General features: G+C 43.0%; 2 pseudogenes; both read left to right on the top strand.

Moving 5' to 3' along the window:
• Positions 1-272: 272 nt before the first annotated feature.
• On the top strand, positions 273-1,490 carry LOC109435439 (SWI/SNF-related matrix-associated actin-dependent regulator of chromatin subfamily E member 1; annotated as a pseudogene).
• Positions 1,491-2,062: 572 nt separating this feature from the next.
• On the top strand, positions 2,063-3,390 carry LOC109435437 (26S proteasome regulatory subunit 4; annotated as a pseudogene).
• The last annotated feature ends 2,350 nt before the right edge of the window (positions 3,391-5,740 follow it).

Below are 5,740 nucleotides of genomic sequence, written 5' to 3'. Positions count from 1 at the left end.
TGCTATGATAAAAATGCAGGGACTGTAAGAAAATCAATCTGGAACAGGAAGCCAGGGGAGAAATGTTCAATCTAATTCCAAGGTTGGAGGAGCTGGCGGTGCCAGCAGGGCACATGTCCTATTGTTAAGTAATGATGGTAGGAGTTAAATAAAATGGGAGGGTGGGGAGGGTTGCGTGGGACAAAGGGAGCAGAGGCCGGAGCTGCGGGTGCTTTTTCTGCACGTGGTGTCTCAGGTTCATTCTTAAGGAACTGAGAACTTAATCTTCTAAAATGTCAAAAAGACCATCTTATGCTGTCCTCGCTACCCCAGCTCCTGCAACGCAAAAGCCCAGCACACCAGGGTTTGTGGGATACAATCCATACAGTCATCTCGCCTACAACAACTATAGGCTGGCAGGCTGGGAGGGAACCTGGGCACCAACAGCCGGGTAATGGCATCCTCTGGTATTCCGATTCTAAAACCCCCAAAGCCACCAGGTAAGCTGCTGATGCCCTGCATGAGGTACAGCAGAAAGGTCTGCAACCAAGTAAAGGTTTCCAACTCTGACCTAAAGTTGTGGGAGATAGGCAAGATCATTGGTGACATGTGGCGAGATCCCACTAATGAAGAAAAACAAGAATATTTAAATGAATATGAAGCAGAAAAGATAGAGTACAATGAATCTATTAAGGCCTACCATAATCTCCCCGCATAGCTTGCTTACATAAATAGAAAAAGTCGTGCAGAAGCTGCTTTAGAGGAAGAAAGTCAAGAGACAGTCTCACATGAAGGAGAACCTTACATGAGAATTCAGCCTGTTGAAAACCCAGATGATTATGATGATGGCTTTTCAATGAAGCATACAGCCACTGCCCATTTCCAGAGAAACCATCGCCTCATCAGTGAAATCCTTAGTGAGTGTGTGGTGCCAGACGTTTGGCCAGTTGTCACAATAGCTAGAATGCAGGTCATCAAATGTCAGATCCAGTCCTTAATGGTTCATCAGCAAAAACTAGAAGCTGAACATCTTCAAATAGAGGAGCGACACCAGGAAAAGCAGAGATTCATTTGACAATGAACTTAAAAGTTTGTGGGGTTTGAAAGTAGATGTGGATATGGAAAGAACTGCAGCTGAAATTGCACAGGCAGAGGAACAGGCTTGCCAAAGGCAGGAGGAAATGGAAAAAGAGGCAGCAGAATAAGCTGAACACAGTCAGAGCAGTATTGTTCCTGAGGAAGAGCAAGCCGCTAATAAGACTGAAGTAAAGAAAGAAGACATGAGTGTTTTGGTGGAGACAAAGGAGACACACCTTGAAGAAATGACAGAAAGCCAACAGAATGGTGCAGAAGGCATGTCTACTCCTGAGGACAAGGAGAGCAGGCAGGAGGGGTTGGACAGTATGGCAGAGGAAGGGCCCAGAGATAGTAACACTTGCTCAGAGAGCAACAGTACAACAGTGGAGGAGTCACCAACAGATCCCATACCAGAAGATGAGAAAAAAGAATAAATGTGGCCTTGTTTTATGTGTTCTAAATATTTTTTTAAATGAAAAAATGTTTTTGAGTTTTTTTGGTTTTTTTAAAGAATGAAATAAAATGTAATTTTCCTTCCAGTTTGTGTGCTTTATGTTTTTTAAACAACTACAAAGTTGTTAGGACACAAATACTTATAGTTTGGACCTAACTACTATTAGGTATCTCTTTTGCCCTAGGCGCTCCATGAAAAATCTACTGAAGCACCAGGTGCACAGAGAATGTCTGGGAAGCACCCTACAAGGCACTCACCTAGGCCCTCGGGATGGTGGGCAAACAAAACAAAGATCCTGCTTTGTGGAGCTTACATGATAGGTGCACTGGGGAGACAGATAGTAAGCAATCCGGTGAAAAGCAAAGCTTGAGTTGGGATTTCCTCTGAGCCCACAGGATAGGGTTTGGGAATCAGAATTAGGTTGATTTAAAGGGAATAAAAAGGGTTGTATTTCTTATATACCAGACTCTGTAGATGTTGATTTATTACATATACACTTGTGCTGAGCTGTGTGCAATTATTTTAATGGGTGATTTATTTTAAGAGTGTTCATGGAGCAGAATCAAGATGGGTCAAAGTCAGAGTGGTGGTCATGGTCCTGGAGGTGGCAAAAAGGATGACAAGGACAAGAAAAAGAAATATGAACCTCCTGTATCAACTAGAGTGGGGAAAAAGAAGAAGAAAACAAAGGGACCAGATGCTGCCAGCAAACTGCCACTGGTGACACCTCACATTCAGTGCTGGTTAAAATTATTGAAGTTAGAGAGAATTAAAGATTGTCGTCTCATGGAAGAAGAATTCATTAGACGTCAGGAACAAATGAAGCCTTTAGCAGAAAAGCAAGAGGAGGAAAGATCAAAGGTGGATGATCTTAGGGGGACCCCAATGTCGGTAGGAAGCTTGGACGAGATCATTGATGACAATCACGCCATTGTGTCTACATCTGTGGGCTCAGAACATTATGTCAGCATTCTTTCATTCGTAGACAAAGATCTGCTGGAGCCAGGCTTCTCAGTTCTGCTCAACCACAAGGTGCATTCTGTGATAGGGGTGATGATGGATGATAAGGACCCCTTGGCCACAGTGATGAAGGTGGAAAAGGCCCCACAGGAGACCTATGCTGACATTGGGGGGTTGGACAACCAAATCCAGGAAACTAAGGAATCTGTGGACCTTCTTCTCACTCATCCTGAATATTATGAAGAGATGGATATAAAGTCCCCTAAGGGGGTCATTCTCTATGGTCCACCCGACACATGTAAAACCTTATTAGTCAAAACAATAGCAAACCAAACCCCGGCCACTTTCTTTAAAGTGATTGGCTCTGAACTTATGCAGAAGTACCCAGGCAATGGGCCCAAACTCACTCGGGAATTGTTTCAAGTTGAAGAACACGCACCATCCATCATGTTTATTGATGAAATTGATGCCATTGGGACAAAATATATACTCAAATTCCAGTGGTGAGAGAGAAATTCAGCGAACAATGTTGGAACTGTTGAACCAGTTGGATGAATTTGATTCGAGGGGAGACCTGAAAGTTATCATGGCTACAAACAGAATAGAAACTTTGGATCCAGCACTTATCAGACCAGGCCTTATCAAGAGGAAGATTGAGTTCCCCCTGCCCGATGAAAAGACCAAGAAGTGCATCTTTCAGATCCACACAAGAAGAATGATGCTGGCCAATGACGTGACACTGGATGACTTTGGCTAATGATGACCTCCCTGGTGCTGACATCAAGGCAATCTGTACAGAAGCTGGTCTGATTGTCTTGAGAGAATGTAGAATGAAAGTAACAAATGAAAACTTCAAAAAATCTAAAGAAAATGTTTTTTATAAAAAGTAGGAAGTCACCCCTGAGGGGCTCTATCTCTAGTGAACCGCAGTTGCCTTCAAGGAAATGATTGGGGTGCCCCACCCCTTAGAGGGATGAGGTTGGGGAAGGTGCCCAGATGAATCCATGTCCCAGTTGATCTTCATTAGCAAAACCTCCTGTGTACTTTGTACCTTTCTGAACATGATGTGCAGTGTTCTCTTCCCAATAAAGCATGCTCTTTCTCAACCAAACAAGCAAACAAACAAACAAGCAAACAAACAAACAAACAAACAAACAAAAGAGTGTTCATGGAAGTGAGGAAAACAAATATCTTTCATGGGAACTCTGCAAAGCCACTGCACCAGTCCTTGGGGTTAGAAAAGGACTACTGGTGTCTCTGCACCCCATGGAGATTGATCATTGGTCAGGAATGCGAAGGTCAGTCTGTACTCTACTCAGCTTTCTTGACTAGGCTTCTCCTCACCCATATGCACCAGGAGTGGGTTGGCGTCTATTTACAGCCAAATCTGTTTCTGTGTGTCCTTTGCATTCTGTTCCCAATACCAACTGCTCTCCCTCATGTCTGCCTCCTACCTTCTGGTTTTTTTTTTTTTTTTTTTTTTTTTTACAGCTTCTGCTTTCTTTCTTTGAGTGTTTCTTCACTTCTGCCCTACTATAGCCTGCTAACTCTTTCCACATATCTCCGAGTTACATTTCAGAAAGAATCTAATTGATTTAGTAATTTGTCCCTACTGGGCAAAGCTCTTATTTGTGTCCCGCTTGTAATCCATTAGTCAGCAAAGTCATTGACAGTACTTGTGTCTTCCTTGGCCTGGTCATCTGTGGTCACAGTTGTGAGCAGCTTGTGAGGAACCATCTAAGGATTCTTTCTCAATAGAGCTGTGGATAGAACGTTGCAGATATGCAATGTCTGAGCCTTATACTCCCAGAGTAGATGTTACCCTCTTCTGGTTTTATTTTTTTTTAATTGGAACATTGATTCACTTACATTGAAAGTAATTATTGATACATGTGTAGTTATTGCCATTTTATTATTCATATTTTTAAATCTTTTCTCCTCCTCCTCCTCCTCCTCCTCCTCCTCCTCCTCTTCCTCTTCCTTCTTTTTCTTCTTCTCCTCCTCCTCCTTTTTCTTCTTTTCCTTCTTCTTTTTCTTCTTCTTGCAGTCCCTTTAACATTTCTTGTAACACTGGTTTGGTGGTGATGAACTCCTTTAGTTTTTCCTTGTCTGGGAATCCTTTATCTGTCCTTCAATTTTAAATGATAACTTTGCTGGGTAGAGTAATCTTGGTTGCAGGTTTTGCTTTCCATCACTTTGAATATTTCATGCCAATCTCTCTGGCCTACAAAGTTTCTGTTGAGAAATCAGTGAGAGTCTTATGGGAGCTCCCTTGTATGTAACTAATTGCTTTTCTCTTGCTGCTTTTCAGATTCTCTCTTTGTCTTTAACCTTTGACATTTTAATTATGATGTCTTGGTGTTAGCCTGTTTAGGTTCATCTTGTTTGGTACTCTGTGTTTCCAGGGTTTGCATGTCTATTTCTTTCACCGAGTTAGGGAAGTTTTCTGTCATTATTTCTTCAAATAGGTTTTCAATTCCTTATGCTCTCTCTTCCCCTTCTGTTATGCTTGTGATGCAAATGTTGGAATGCTTGATATTGTCCCAGAGGCCCCTTAAACTATCCTCATTTGTTTTGGATGCTTTTTTCTGTTTGCTATTCTCATTGGGTGTTTTATGATACTTTATCTTCCAAATCCACCCCTATTTGTTGGACAGATGTGTCTCTCCCCTGGAGAAACATTCATTCACTCAGTTAGCTTAGCATGATAAAAATATCTTAGCATGGCATCCAACTCCTATTTACCAAACTGTCTTCCAATTGTGATTTGGCCCTGTGGGGACAGAGTCCCAGAGAGCAGTTTCCAGGCTCTCGGCCTCACATGGAAAGGTGCTGACTTGGGTAGTAGATGGCCATCAGCTGTGGCTAGTTGGCCATCAACTGTAACCAGTTAGCCAATTAGCCACTGATATAACTGCCTCAGCTATGCTGGTTGGTCAGTCGATTGGTTGGTAGGCAGAGAAGCAGACAACAGGTTGCGGATTGTGTGGCTCCAGCCTTCAGTGAGACTGTAGTGGTATGACTCCCCTACCTATGGCTCCATGGGTGTTCCTTTTTGGCCTAACCATATCCTGCGTTCTTATGTGGGGAGCGGGAGCTGAGACCCCACAAGCCGCCTTGCATGACAAATGGCACAGCGAGCAGGGTCTCCCGCATGACAGGCCCCTTCCCTGGATTTGATGATCAGGTAGGCATCTTCCCATTGTCCATAAACACACTGGCATTACATGTGCTCAGTCAGCTTCCTGTGAGTTTGGGTAAGCAATTAAT

Source organism: Rhinolophus sinicus, linkage group LG12 (genome assembly GCF_036562045.2).
Source record: "Rhinolophus sinicus isolate RSC01 linkage group LG12, ASM3656204v1, whole genome shotgun sequence".
NCBI lineage: Eukaryota > Metazoa > Chordata > Mammalia > Chiroptera > Rhinolophidae > Rhinolophus > Rhinolophus sinicus.
Note: the sequence above shows the minus strand (reverse complement) of the source record. Positions and strands in the feature narration are given on the sequence as shown.